This window comes from Salvelinus alpinus, chromosome 1 (assembly GCF_045679555.1).
Source record: "Salvelinus alpinus chromosome 1, SLU_Salpinus.1, whole genome shotgun sequence".
In the NCBI taxonomy this organism is placed as follows: domain Eukaryota; kingdom Metazoa; phylum Chordata; class Actinopteri; order Salmoniformes; family Salmonidae; genus Salvelinus; species Salvelinus alpinus.
The window spans coordinates 90,666,040-90,682,167 of record NC_092086.1 but is presented as its reverse complement, the minus strand read 5'-3'; the positions used below and the strand labels follow the sequence as shown (position 1 = coordinate 90,682,167).

The 16,128-nt window shown below is 41.3% G+C and overlaps 1 protein-coding gene across 1 annotated transcript in view; it reads right to left on the bottom strand.

Annotated features, from left to right (window-relative positions):
- The window catches only part of LOC139533897 (neurite extension and migration factor-like), a 75,309-nt gene that overhangs the window by 17,453 nt on the left and 41,728 nt on the right, over positions 1-16,128 (bottom strand). The window lies entirely within an intron of this gene.

The window sequence follows — 16,128 nt, the reverse complement described above, 5'->3', positions numbered from 1 at the left end:
TCCAAAGGTGGGGGAGTGGCAATCTTTACCAAGGATCACCTTCAGTGCTCAGTTGTCTCCACCAAGTCTATCCCCAAACAATTTGATTTGCTGGTTTTAATTTTTTTTTTAACTTTCAAATAGCTCTTTGTTGAATGTTGCGGGGTGCTATTGTCCTCCATCAGCACTGGCCTGTACCCTACCTGCCCTAAGCTCTCTCCTGGCCCCTTACACACTGAATTTGTCTTGCTAGGTGATCTAAACTGGAACATGCTTAAACCACCTGACCAATGCCTAAAGCAATGGGAATACCTAAATCTTTCTCAGATTATTACCAATCCCACAAGGTATGACTCCAAACACCCAGAAAAGGCTACTCTTCTTGATGTTATCCTCACAAATAATCCCGATAGGTATCAGTCTGGTGTTTTCTGTAATGAACTTAGTGATCACTGTTTTACAGCCTGTGTTCGTAATGGCTGCTCAGTGAAACGACCTGTCCTGACCTGTCATAGACGCTTGCTAAAAAACTCGAATTAACTTTAATGAGAATCAGCTTGAATCCCCTCTGTTGAAGACGCTTGGACCTTCTTTTTTTATATTTTGATTTGGTTCGACCGTGATCTTGCAGAGTTACTCCACCACAAGAATTGCATTTGGCAAAATGCTCGGCACACGCATACTCGGGCTGAGAATGATAAATAAGTGCACTCAGGCTATCCGGAAGGTCAAAGTTAGTTGCTTTAAGGAGCAGTTCTCTCTCTGTGTGTCCAACCCCAAGAAGTTCTGGAAAACGGTTAAAGACCTGGAGAGTAAACCCTCCTCCTCACATCTGCCCATGTCCCTTAAAGTTGATGATGTGGTTGTTATTGACAAGAAGCACATGGCTAAACTCTTTAATCACCACTTCATTAAGTCAGGATTCCTATTTGACTCAGCCATGCCTCCTTGCTCATCCAACATTTCCTCATCTCCCACCCCTTTTAATGTGACTAACCCCGATGCTTCTCCCTCTTTTCCCCCTGCCTGCAGGCAGTCACTGAGTCCAAGGTGCTAAAGGAGCTCCTTAAACTTGACCCTAAAAAACCATCTGGGTCAAATGGTTTAGACCCTTTCTTCTTTAAGGTTGCTGACCCTATCATCGCCAAGCCTATCTCCGACCTTTTTAACCTGTCTCTCCTTTCTGGGGAGGTTCCCATTGCTTGGAAGGCAGCCACGGTTAATCCTTTATTTAAAGGGAGAGATCAAGCTGATCCTAACTGTTATAGGTGTCACGTTCGTCATAAGTAGTAGACCAAGATGCAGCGTGGTATGTTTCCATCCTTTATTATGGAATAGAAAACTTCAAACAACAAAACGAACAAACTAAACGTGAAGCTATAATAATGCTCACAGGCAACTAAAGATAGACAAGATCCCACAAAGCACAATGGGAAAATGGCTACCTAAATATGATCCACAATCAGAGACAACGATAAACATCTGCCTCTGATTGGGAACCATACTAGGCCAACATAGAAATATAATTCACCTAGATAACCCACCCTTAAATCACACCCCGACCTAACCAACATATAGAATAAAAGCTCTCTATGGTCAGGGCGTGACAATAGGCCTATTTCTATTTTTCTCTGTTTATCAAAAGTGTTGGAAAAACCTGTCAATAATCAACTGACTGGCTTTCTTTATGTCTATAGTATTCTCTCTGGTATGCAATCTGGTTTCCGCTGATGTTATGGATGTGTCACTGCAACCTTAAAGGTCCTCAATTATGTCACCATTGCCCTTGACTCTAAGAAATGTTGTGTTGCTATTTTTATTGACTTAGCCAAAGCTTTTGATATGGTAGACCATTCCATTCTTGTGGGCCGGCTAAGGAGTATTGGTGTCTCTGAGAGGTCTTTGGCCTGGTTTGCTAACTACCTCTCTCAAAGAGTGCAGTGTATAAAGTCATAAAATCTGCTGTCTCAGCCACTGCCTATCACCAAGAGAGTACCCCAAGGCTCAATCCTAGGCCCCACGGTCTTCTCAATTTACATCAATAACACAGCTCAGGCATTAGGAAGTTCTCTCATCCATTTATATGCAGATGATACAGTCTTATACTCAGTTGGCCCTTCCACAGATCTTGTGTTAAATGCTCTACAACAAAGCTTTCTTAGTGTCCAACAAGCTTTCTATACCCTAAACCTTGTGCTTAACACCTCCACAACAAAGGTCATGTGGTTTGGTAAGAAGAATGCCCCTCTCCCCACAGGTGCGATTACTACCTCTGAGGGTTTAGAGCTTGAGGTAGTCACCTCATACAAGTACTTGGGAGTATGGCTAGACGGTACACTGTCCTTCTCTCAGCATATATCAAAGCTGCAGGCTAAAGTAAAATCTAGACTTGGTTTCCTCTATTGTAATCGCTCCTCTTTCACCCCATCTGCCAAACACCCTGATTCAGATGACCATCCTACCCATGCTAGATTACGGACACATAATTTATAGATCGGCAGGTAAGGGAGCTCTCGAGCGGCTAGATTTGCCACCAATTCTCCTTATAGGACACATCACTGCACTCTATACTCCTCTGTAAACTGGTCATCTCTGCATACCTGTCGCAAGACCCACTGGTTGATGTTTATTTATGAAACGTTCTTAGGCCTCACTCCCCCCTATCTGAGATATCTACTTCAGCCCTCATCCTCCACATACAACACCTGTTCTGCCAGTCACATTCTGTTAAAGGTCCCCAAAGCACATACATCCCTGGGTCGCTCGTCTTTTCAGTTCGAACTGGAACGAGCTGCAACAAACCCTCAAACAGGACAGTTTTATCTCAATCTCTTCATTCAAAGACTCAAACATGGACACTCTTACTGACAGTTGTGGCTGCTTTGCGTAATGTATTGTTGTCTCTACCTTCTTGCCCTTTGTGCTGTTGTCTGTGCCCAATAATGTTTGTAACATATTTTGTGCTGCTACCATGTTGTGTTGCTACCATGTTGTTGTCATGTTGTGTTGCTACCATGCTGTGTTGTCATGTGTTTCTGCTTTGCTATGTTGTTGTCTTAGGTCTCTCTTTATGTAGTGTTGTGTTGTCTTTCTTGTCGTGATGTGTGTTTTGTCCTTTATATATTTTAATTTTTTTATTGTTAATCTCAGCCTCCTGCCTTTTGCCTTTTGGTAGGCCGTCATTGTAAATAAGAAATTGTTCTTAACTGACTTGCCTAGTAAAATAAAGGTTAAATAAAAATAAATAAATACGCAATTTTACATTAATTTTTACAATGCAAATGGTTTACAATAATAATAACAAAATTATTGTTGCATTCACTGATAAAACTGACTCCAAATTTGACCACCAATATATTTTATGTAAAAACAAATCATCAAATTCGTGAATGGTGGTCTTCAAGAGCTTTTGGCTGTGATTTGGTGGTCTCAGGTTTGGAAAAGTTAGGGAATCGCTGCTGTATAGCACATATACAATAGCTGTAGGTGGGAGGTAGAAGTGATTCAGAAATCCGGTGCAGGAGGGCATCCTGACTAAGTTTAACTCCAAAGTGTTAAGATGCAGGCTGGGAAGGCACTGACTGACTGACTGATGCAACAATCGTATTTTCACTCCAGGGAAATAACCCCACAATCCACCTCACATACTATTACACTGACAGCCATCAGGACAGCACAGAGTGGGGATATGAAAGACTTTCCAAGTGATTCCACTACTGAGGCATAAACACAGAAACAAAATAGAATGAAACAAAACTCCACAGAGGGCTGGAGAGGAGGAAGCACCACCCACTAGGGATCAGCATGGGTAACCGGGATCCTCGGGAACACTTCATATTTCCAGAAAAAAAGAAAGGACAAGACCCAGGAAATTACTAATAATTTCCCCAATGTCGGCACTAATGCAATTCCACAAAATACAACATGCGCAGTATCAGATTATCAAAAAAATTTAATATAGCACATTATCCAAACAGGTTGTTGCATGGAAGCCTTTAGCCTAGCGTATTTACTTCACACAAAATCGCCATAAATTCAAAGCGCACGCATAATTGACACTGCCGTACTGCACACGTAAGTGAATAGGGTTTATCAACTGAAGGCAGTTGATAAACCCTACAGGAAAGCTCTACAGTATAGTCTGGAAAAGAACACGTGCCTCTTTGAGCTGTCATTGTGAGTCTTTAGTCACACATTTCATAGGCCTATGCACAATTCACTACATAGGCATCTCTGTCACAGACATGAAGTCTGTTAACAATTCAGAGGCATGAGGGAAAATTATATCTCCTGTCCTATAGCCTAGGCTATTTTTCTGTCCTGTCCTAATCCCACTGATACTCAAAATCCTGACTCCTGTGTCCCATGAAAACTCCTAATTTTATTCTGTAATCCATAGGTTGCATTATCAAAGCACGTCTCTCTCCTATGCATATAAAAATACTGCTAGAACATTTCCCCAGCTTCTCTGCGCTGTCTCGTACGTGCTGCCCATATGAGACCTTCGGTAGAGAATGTGTGATCAACAAACGGTATGAGAGTAGATATGGATATTTTTTTTAAACAGTGTTGGTCCCCGTTAAATTTCAACTTCATCTCCCCATTATTCTTGAGCTGATCTGTTATCTCCATATTCATCTCCCCGTTATTCTTGAGCTGATCTGTTATCTCCATATTCATCTCCCCGTTATTCTTGAGCTGATCTGTTATCTCCATATTCATCTCCCCGTTATTCTTGAGCTGATCTGCTATCTCTATAATCACCAAGGGGTCCTGAGTGGCGCAGCGGTCTAAGGTACTGCATTGCAGTGCTAGAGGTGTCACTACAGACTTGGGTTCGATCCTGGGCTGTATCATGATCCGGAGTCCCATAGAGTGGTACACAATTGGCCCAGCGTTGTCTGGGTTAGGGATGGGTTTGGCAGGGTAAATAAGAATTTGTTCTTAACTGACTTGCCTAGTAAAAAATGTTTTACAAAAATAGATTTTTCTAAATATAGGAGATATTCTGTCATTCATTGAAGGAGGTTATCTAGCAAGTTTAGCAACTTAGGTCATTTGACTTATGTTTGACTGCCGTAACAAAGTTAGAATGATTCGACAACGCACAAAGTGAGCTCCTGAGCACACTCTGTGTCGAGATAGCCTACTGCACTGGTGAACAAAGATAGTTACTCTATCATTACTAAATATCAGTTTAATTTGTTTATTGCCAAGATGACAAGGCGGTGCAGTGCCCCTCTTATTTAGGGAGAACCCTGGCATAGTGACCATATGTTCGTTTTAAACACCTTAAATGGGCACTTCCGACTTTTGCGGTATTTCCTGGGACTCTCTGGATATATATGAATTATTACCGGTACTGAAACTTGATCGATTTAAAAAAAAATATATTTCATCCATACCACCCACATACCGACCGACCAAGACTTTTCTGGCTGAATACACTTGAGTACTACAAACACAACATTTCAGCTACTTTATTACCATCTAGTATGACCCCATTGATCCCTCTTTTTGCTGACTAGAAACACTGGGACACAACCATTGTTTTCTATCTGTCATATCCTGAAACACAAGCCTCTCAATATAGGAGCTGACAACGGATCATTGTGATACATATTTTACAGAGAAAGAATTTCCAGTGTTCAGAATAATCATTGCCCTTACCTTCCCTTCCAATTTGTGTGAATTACTAAGGAACAGTAGCTAGATAATATACAACCAATTTCTAGCTGTTACAGTTCACGTAAAACCACATTTTAAAGCCTGGGGCACTTAGTAAATGAACATACTTTCTCTGTCTGCCAGCTAATGTATGCACAGTTTGACATCACATTAGCATTGCAAATAGGGTTGGGCGATGTGGCCTAAAAATCACATCACAATTTTTTAAAACTTTTGGACGATTCACGATATATATTATAATATATGTATATATATTTTTTTCTCTAAATAAGCTTTGTTGCACAATTAAAGGTCAATACACTGCATTTCAAACCGTCCGGAATAATCAAATGAATTCAGGGCTTGTAAAATTATACCTATGCTAAATATAAGCCTTCCACAACCATAAGACCCACTAATAATTTCATTATTTTATCAAAATAGTTTAACGTGCTTTTTTTTGCAACTTTCACTGATCTGGCTTTTAAATCTGTCTATGAAAATGCAATTTTTCTTACAAATTTAACCAGAACCATGCACAATGCACATCCACTAATAATGACCAACTTCTTGTAGCAGGCATTATAGATAATTAACACAGCTCAATAACAATATCTCAAGCACAAGCTCACATGCTAGTGTGTAGCCAGCTAATCTTTATACAGTCAGGTCCATCAGTACTTGGACAGTGACACAATTTGCATAATTTTGGCTCTGTACTCCACCACAATGGATTTGAAAGGAAACAATCAAGATGTGCTTTAAGTGTAGAAGTTCATCTTCAATTTAAGGGTTTTGTCAAAATTATAGGAATTGTAGGAATTGCAACCATTTTTATACATAGCCCCCCAATCTTAGCGGCTCAAAGTAATTGGACAAACTAACATAATCATAAATTAAATTGTGAGTTTTAATACTTGGTTGAAAATCCTTTGCAGTAAGGGCTGCCGGAAGTCTGGAACCCATAGACATCCCCAGATGCTGGGGTTCAGAATTCATCCTGCTGCTTTTGTCAGCAGTCACATCATCAATAAATACAAGGGAACCAGTTCCATTGGCAGCCATACATGCTCACGCCATGCTTCACAGATGAGGTGGTATGCTTTGGATCATGAGCAGTTCCTTCCCTTCTCCATACTCTTCTCTTCTTATCATTCTGGTACAAGTTGATCTTTGTCGCATCTGTCCATAGGATGTTGTTCCAGAACTGTACAGGCTTTTTTTTAGATGTTTTTGTGGCAAACTCTGATCTGGTCTTCCTGTTTTTGAGGCTTACCAATGGTTTACATCTTGTGGTAAACCCTCTGTATTTACTCTGGTGAAATCTTCTCTTGATTGTTGACATTGACACAGATATGCCTACCTCCTGGAGGGTGTTATTGATCTGGCCAACAGTTGTGAAGGGGGGTTTCTTCACCAGGGGAGAGAGTCCTTCTGTCATCCACTACAGTTGTTTTCCGTGGTCTTCCGGGCCTTTTGGTGTTCCTGAGCTCACCTGCGCGTTCTTTCTTTTTAAGAATGTACCAAATAGTTGATTTGGCCACACCTAATGTTTTTGCTATCTCTTTGATGGGTTTGTTTAGATTTTTCAGCCTAATCACGGCTTGCTTCACTGGCAGTGACAGCTCTTTGGACTTCATATTGAGGGTTAACAGCAACAGATTCCAAATGCAAATTCCACACTTCAAATCAACTCTAGACCTTTTATCTGCTTATGTTTAAATGAACTAATGAGGAAACAACACACACCTGGCCATGGAACAGCTGAACAGCCAATTTTAGTTGTTGTCCCTTAAAAAGGGGGGGACCACATATAAAAAGTGCTGTAATTCCTACACCGTTCACCCGATATGGATGTAAATACCCTCAAATTAAAACTGAAAGTCTGCACTCATATTCATTATTTAATTTCAACTCCAATATGCTGACAATATGTAGACAGCTAAAATAATAATAACTTTGTCAATGTCCAAATATTTATGGACCTGACTGTATTTAAAATCTAGTCGACAAATCAAACCAACAAATCAAAGTTGATTAGTTTATTAGTTAACTAACATGTAGAACAGTTGAACTGTTATGAATACACCCTCCTGTCTGTCTCCAACTGTTTGAACAACACAGCCTGTTCACTTTGTTTAGATCAGGGATTGGCAACCGGCGGCTCATGCGTCCGTCAGATCAATTTAAAATGTGTTTTATTATTTTTAAACTCAGTCGGGGTCTCAATTTACTGTTGCAAGTTAGAATAGTAGAATACACAAGATGCAATTTTATCTTGTTATGTCAGTCACTGATAGTCACTCAATTAGCCAATGTCAGCTCACATTCTTTTGATTGGTAAGTTAGTCTAGGGCCAGCTATCTAAACGTAGTAATCATGGTCGAATTACTGGCCAAGGGGCCCCCATTGATTTTGTTAGTCAGTCTCACTCAGATTATAGGGATGTTGTGGTCATGACATTTTGTCAGGCGGTTATTGTCATGCAAAAGACTGCCGGTCTCACTGTAATTTACTGCTAATTATCATAAACATGTTTAGCATTTCCAGGCCTCCACACATACAAGCTGCAAGAGTCTGATGCACGCCTTTGGAACATCTACATTTAAAAAAGTTGAATAAATCAATTTAATATAGACCTTCACAGTAAATCCATTATTTATTTTAGTCAGGTCTAAAGAAACATTATGATATGAAGAAAATGTATTTCAGAAGAACAGAATATGAGTTGGCCTACTGTATGTTCTCTGGCTATGTGCCATGCCATAGGCATGCTTAGATGACCATAAGCATGCTTGGTCATTTAGCAGACAAGATATGCTTATACATCCTGTGCCATTATGTTATATTATATGATTTTATAGCAAGAAGAATATAATTGAATTTAGCTGAATAAAATAGAAAGGATATTTTCCCCATTCTGGGAATGAGTGCACATAGCTGCCTGCCATCCAGGACCTCTACACCAGGCGGTGTCAGAGGAAGGCCCTAAAAATTGTCAAAGACCCCAGCCACCCCAGTCATAGACTGTTCTCTCTACTACCGCATGGCAAGCTGTACCGGAGTGCCAAGTCTAGGACAAAAAGGCTTCTCAACAGTTTTTACCCCCAAGCCATAAGACTCCTGAACAGGTAACCAAATGGTTACCCGGACTATTTGCATTGTGTGCCCCCCAACCCCTCTTTTACGCTGCTGCTACTCTCTGTTTATCTTATATGCATAGTCACTTTAACTATACATTCATGTACATACTACCTCAATAAGCCTGACTAACAGGTGTCTGCTTTGCTACTCTTTTTTCAAATGTCTTTTTACTGTTGTTTTATTTCTTTACTTACCTACACACACACACACACACATTTTTTCCCGCACCATTGGTTAGAGCCTTTAAGTAAGCATTTCACTGTAAGGTCTACACCTGTTGTATTCGGCGCACGTGACAAATAAACTTTGATTTGATTGTTCTGGCACCACTCAGCCAGGTCTCTGACTTCCTCCCTATAGGCTGTCTCGTCGTTGTCGGTGATCGGGCCTACCACTGTTGTGTCGTCTGCAAACTTAATGATGGTGTTGGAGTCGTGCCTGGCCATGCAGTTGTGGGTGAACAGGGAGTACAGAAGGGGACTGAGCACGCACCCCTGGGGAGCTCCAGTGTTGAGGATCAGCGTGGCAGATGTGTTGCTACCTACCCTCACCACCTTGGGGCGGCCCATCAGGAAGTCCAGGATCCAGTTGCAGAGGGAGGTGTTTAGTCCCAGGATCCTTAGCTTAGTGATGAGCTTTGAGGGTACTATGGTGTTGAACGCTGAGCTGTAGTCAATGAATAGCATTCTCACATAAGTGTTCCTTTTGTCCAGGTGGGAAATGCAGTGTGGAGTGCAATGGAGATTGCATCATCTGTGGATCTGTTTGGGCAGTATGCAAATTGGAGTGGGTCTAGGGTTTCTGGGATAATGGTGTTGATGTGAGCCATTACCAACCTTTCAAAGCACTTCATGGCTACGGACGTGAGTGCTACGGGTCTATAGTCATTTAGGCAGGTTGCCTTTATGTTCTTGGGCACAGGGACTATGGTGGTCTGCTTGAAACATGTTGGTATTACAGACTCAATCAGGGACATGTTGAAAATGTCAGTGAAGACACCTGCCAGTTGGTCAGCACATGCCCGGAGCACACGTCCTGGTAATCCGTCTGGCCCAGCAGCCTTGTGTATGTTGACCTGTTTAAAGGTCTTACTCACGTCGGCTACGGAGAGCGTGATCACACAGTCATCCGGAACAGCTGATGCTCTCATGCATGCCTCAGTGTTGCTTGCCTCGATGCGAGCATAGAAGTGATTTAGCTCGTCTGGTAGGCTCGTGTCACTGGGCAGCTCGCGGCTGTGCTTCCCTTTGTAGTTTGTAATAGTTTGCAAGCCCTGCCACGTAAGACGAGCGTCAGAGCCGGTGTAGTATGATTCAATCTTAGCCATGTATTGACGCTTTGCCTGTTTGATGGTTCGTCGGAGGGCATAGCAGGATTTCTTGTAAGCTTCCGGGTTAGAGTCCCACACCTTGAAAGCGGCAGTTCTACCCTTTAGCTCAGTGTGAATATTGCCTGTAATCCATGGCTTCTGGATGGGGTATGTACGTACAGTCACTGTGGGGATCACGTCCTCGACGCACTTATTGATAAAGCCAGTGACTGATGTGGTGTACCCCTCAATGCCATTGGAAGAATCCCGGAACATGTTCCAGTCTGTGATAGCAAAACAGTCTTGTAGTTTAGCATCTGCTTCATCTGACCACTTTTTTATAGACCAAAACACTGGTGCTTCCTGCTTTAATTTTTGCTTGTAAGCAGGAATCAGGAGGATAGAGTTGTGGTCGGATTTACCAAACGGAGGGCGAGGGAGAGCTTTGTACGTGTCTCTGTGTATGGAGTACAGGTGATCTAGAATTATTTTCCCTCTGGTTGTACATTTAAGATGTTGATAGAAATTTGGTAGAACTGATTTAAGTTTCCCTGCATTAAAGTCTCCGGCCACTAGGAGCGCCGCCAATGGGTGAGTGGTTTCCGGTTTGCTTATTTCCTTATACAGCGTGCTTAGTGCCCGCATCTGTCTGTGGTGGTAAACAAACAGCCACAAAAAGTATAGCTGAAAACTCTCTAGGCCTGCAAATTATCACAATATACTCTACTTCAGGCGAGCAAAATCTAGAGACTTCCTTAGATTTCATTCACCAGCTGTTGTTTACAAATATGCACAGACCGCCCCCCTCTCGTCTTACCGGAGTGTGCTGTTCTATCTTGCCGGTGCAGCATATATCCCGCTAGCTGAATATCCATGTCGTCATTCAGCCACGATTCTGTTAAACATAGGATATTACAGTTTTTGATGTCCCGTTGGTAGGATATTCGTGATTGTACCTCGTCTAATTTATTGTCCAATGATTGCACGTTGGCGAGTAGTATTGACGGTAATGGCAGCTTTCCCACTCGCCTTCTCCAGGTCCTGACGAGGCATCCGGCTCTTTGTTCTCTGTACCTGCGTTGCTTCCTCTTGCAAATAACGGGGATGTCGGCCCTGTCGGGTGTTTGGAGAATGTCCTGTGCGTCCTCCTTGCTGTAGAAAAAATCGTTGTCTAATCCGAGGTGAGTGATCGCTGTCCTGATATCCAGAAGCTCTTTTTTGCCGTAAGATACAGTTGCAGAAACATTATGTACAAAATAAGTTACAAATAACGTGAAAAACCCCCACATAATAGCACAATTGGTTGGGTGCCCGTAAAACTGCTGCCATTTCTTCCGGTGCCTTTTTGAGGTAATTTTGGAAACCAAGTGAAATCTGTTCAGGAACATCGACATTAACATGTTTAGCACAACTAAACATATTTCACAAAACTGTTGACAGCCCCTCAGTGTGCTCAAGAAAGGAATAAAAGAGAAAGATGAGATGGAAACTCACAGCACAGCTGTTTTTTTTCAGGTCTCTCCAGAGATTGGAGATTGAGTTCTGGCTCTGGCTGGGCCACTCAAGGACATTCAGAGCCTTGTCCCGAAGCCACTCCTGCGTTGTCTTGGCTGTGTGCTAAGGGTCGTTGTAATGTTGGAAGATAAACCTTCACCCCAGTCTGAGGTCCTGAGTGCTCTAGAGCAGGTTTTGATCAAGGATCCCTCTATCCTGACTAGTCTCCCAGTCCCTGCCGCTGAAAAACATCCCCACAGCATGATGCTGCCACCACCATGCTTCACCGTAGGGATTGTGCCAGGTTTCTTCCAGACGTGACAAGTTTAATCTTGGTTTCATCAGACCAGAGCATGTTTCTCATGGTCTAAGAGTCCTTTAGGTGCCTTTTGGCAAACTCCAAGCGAGCTGTCATGTGCCTTTTACTGAGGAGTGGCTTCCGTCTTGCCACTCTACCATAAAGGCCTGATTAGTGGAGGGCTGCAGGGATGGCTGTCCTTCTGGAAGGTTCTCCCATCTCCACAGAGGAGCTCTGTCAGAGTGGCCATCGGATTCTTGGTCACCTCCCTGACCAAGGCCTTTCTCACCCGATTGCTAAGTATGGCCGGGGCGGCCAGCTCTAGGAAGAGTCTTGGTGGTTCCAAACTTTTTCCATTTAAGAATGATGGAGGCCAATGTGTTCTTGGGGACCTTCAATGCTGCAGACATTTTTTCCTACCCTTCCCCAGATCTCTGCCTCGACACAATCCTGTCTTGGAGCTCTACGGACAATTCCTTCGACCTCATGGCTTGGTTTTTGCTCTGACATGCACTGTCAACTGTGGGACCTTTTATAGACAGGTGTGTGCCTTTCCAAATCATGTCCAATCAATTGAATTTACCACAGGTGGACTCAAATCAAGTTGTAGAAACATCTCAAAGATGTTCAATGGAAACAGGATGCACCTGAGCTCAATTTCGAGTTACATAGCAAAGGGTCTGAATACTTATGTAAATAAGATATTTCAGTTTTTATTTTTAATACATTTGCAAAAATGTCTAAAAACCTGTTTTCCCTTTGTCATTATGGGGTATTATGTGCAGATTGATTAAGAAAAAAAGTAATTTAATACATTTTAGAATACGGCTGTATCGTAACAAAATGTGGAAAAAGGGAAGGTGTCTGAATACCTTCCCGAATGCACTGTATATAAAGATTTTTTTAACGTTTTCTCTAAATAAGCGTTGTTGCACAATTAAAGGTCAATACACTGCATGTACAATTATACCTAGGTTAAATATAACCATAATATCCACTATTAATGTAATCAAAAATAGTTTAACCTGCTTTTGTGCAATATGCGTTGATCTGGCTTTCAAGTTGATGAAAATAAAAATGTTGTTAGAAATTTTACCATAAACATGCACAATGCACATCCACTAATAATGAACCAACTTTTTGTAGCAGGCATTATAGAAAATGAACACTGGTCTCAAACAATCTCTCAAGCACAAGCTCACATGCTAGTAAGTAGCCAGCTAATCTTTATATTTAAAGTCTAGCCAACTTGGATATATTTTCTTGCTAACAAGTTAGAAGAGTTGAACTGTTTTGAATAACATCTTCTATCTGTCTCCAACTGTTTGAACAACATAGCCTGATCACTTTGTTAAGATATTGAAATCAAATGGCCTAGACTGGTTAACATTAGAACGGCCAATGATGTTTGATTTTGTAAATAAAATAAATCTGCCCCTTCAAAAAAGCTATGTCCTGATCCTTCCCTGACTTCCTAAATGTTTGTATTTTACACTGCTTATTTGTCAGAATTTTGAAATCACAAACATAAAACTATTTAGAGCCTTTTTACCTGCTTTTTTCACACCTATTCCCAACTTAACCCGCCAAGACAATGTGCTCTAGGACATTGCTACCCAGCAAGGCGCTAATGCGTCTCTCTCTCCTCACTGAATGAATAACAAATGAATGAATGGGCGATAATTGTGCACCTTACTTCACAACTGAATTTAAATTAGACCTAACTGAATGATAAGGAGGGTGAAGAGGTTGATTTAATTTAGAAAGACAATAGTGATGAGTAATAATGAGTTTGCAAATAATTTGACCGTAAGCCTTGCGGGTTGATACCATTCTCTTTTACATTTAACTTTGTAAAAAGAGGCTGTTATGGGACTGTTGTATTTACTATAACTCTATTACTAATTAAATGTATTGTAAGGGAAACGAAAACATGCTACATGTTGCAGTAGGCCTTTAGAATAATGCAACACATATCCTTGACTCTGTCCAGCGAGGCAAACGATGCCAGCCCACTGAATGAATGACAAATGGATGGAATGGACGATAATTGTGTAAGTTACTTCACAATCAAATTTAAATTGTGGTTGATTTATTTTAAAACAACAATAGTTTAATGATGAGTTTGAGTTATGCCTATTTATCAGCGTTGGCACTCATGTTAATACTGTAATTTGAGTGCACGCCTTGAGGGTTGATACCATTCTCTTTTACATTTTAAGTTGTAAAAATAAGCTGTTACATGACTGTTTTATTTACTGTAACTATATTACTAATCAAATGTATTGTAAGGGAAACTAAAACATGCTACGTGTTGCAGTAGGCCTTTAGAATAATGCAAAACAAAAGTTGATGAGCATCGAAACTACACCTAAACTATATCCCGACACGAATTTCACACATAATAAGAGAGAGCCTATAAACCAGTGGAGGCTCCTCAGAGGAAGAAGTGGAGGACCATCCTCCACATTTTCCAAAACATTTTCGATGTTTTACCATTTTTATTTTTATGAAATTCACTGAGAATTTCATAAAAATAAAAATGGTAAAACATCGAAAAAGTTAACCTTTTTAAATAAAACTCTAACAAATATATTCACGTCACCAAATAATTGCTTAAAACACACTGTTTTGCAATGAAGGTCAACAGTAGCCTCAACAGCACTCTGTATGGTAGCACCATGGTATAGCCGGAGGAAAGTTAGCTTCCGTCCTCCTCTTGGTACATTGACTTCAATACAAAACCTAGGAGGCTCTTGGTTCTCACCCCCTTCCATAGACTTACACAGTAATTATGAGAACTTCCGGAGGACGTTCTCCAACCTATCAGAGCTCTTGCAGCATGAACTGACATGTTGTTCACCCAATCAAAGGATCAGAGAATGAATCTATACTGAAAGCATAAGGTACAGCTAGTTAGCACTGCAGTGCATAGAATGTGGTGAGTACTTGAGCGAGAGAGATTTTGTAAATTGTTTTCACTTTCAGTTTCACTTACCTAGCTAGCAAATGCAGCTGGCTAGTTTAGTTACTCAAACACCCCGCTCAAACAGAGGGATGCTATGTTAGCTAGCTGGAACTCTTCCAAGTCAAGGCAAGCTTTTATTGCCACCGGGGCCCTCCGGTGTAACTGCTTACTGACTATACACTGTAATGTTACTGCATGATTGTAGCGGGTTTACTAACGCATTAGTTCTAGTTGAAGTCGGAAGTTTACATACACAAAGGTTGGAGTCATTAAAACTCGTTTATCAACCACTCCACACATTTCTTGTTAACCAACTATAGTTCTGGCAAGTCGGTTAGGACATCTACTTTGTGCATGACACAAGTCATTTTTCCAACAGTTGTTTACAGACAGATTATTTCACTTATAATTCACTGTATCACAACTCCAGTGGGTCAGAAGTTTACATACACTAAGTTGACTGTGCCTTTAAACAGCTTGGAAAATTCCAGAAAATTATGTCATGGCTTTAGAAGCTTCTGATAGGCTAATTGACATAATTTGAGTCAATTGGAGGTGTACCTGTGGATGTATTTCAAGGCCTACCTTCAAACTCAGTGCCTCTTTGCTTGACGTCATGGGAAAATCAAAAGAAATCAGCCAAGACCTCAGAAAAAAATGGTATAACTCCACAAGTCTGATTCATACTTGGGAGCAATTTCCAAACGCTTGAAGGTACCACATTCATCTGTACAAACAATAGAACGCAAGTATAAACACCATGGGACCATGCATCCGTCATACCGCTCAGGAAGGAGACGCGTTCTGTCTCCTAGAGATGAACGTACTTTGGTGTGAAAAGTGCAAATCAATCCCAGAACAACAGCAAAGGACCTTGTGAAGATGCTGGAGGAAACAGGTACAAAAGTATCTATATCCACAATACAACTAGTCCTATATCGACATAACCTGAAAGGCCGCTCAGCAAGGAAGAAGCCACTGCTCCAAAACTGCCATAGAAAAGCCAGAATACGGTTTGCAACTGCACATGGGAACAAAGTTCATACTTTTTGGAGAAATGTCCTCTGGTCTGATGAAACAAAATTAAAACTGTTTGGCCATAATGACCATCGTTATGTTTGTAGCAAAAAAGGGGGATACCTGCAAGCCAAAGAACACCATCCCAACCGTGAAGCACGGGGGTGGTAGCATCATGTTGTGGGGGTGCTTTGCTGCAGGAGGGTGCACTTCACAAAATAGATGGCTTCATGAGGGAGGAATATTATGTCG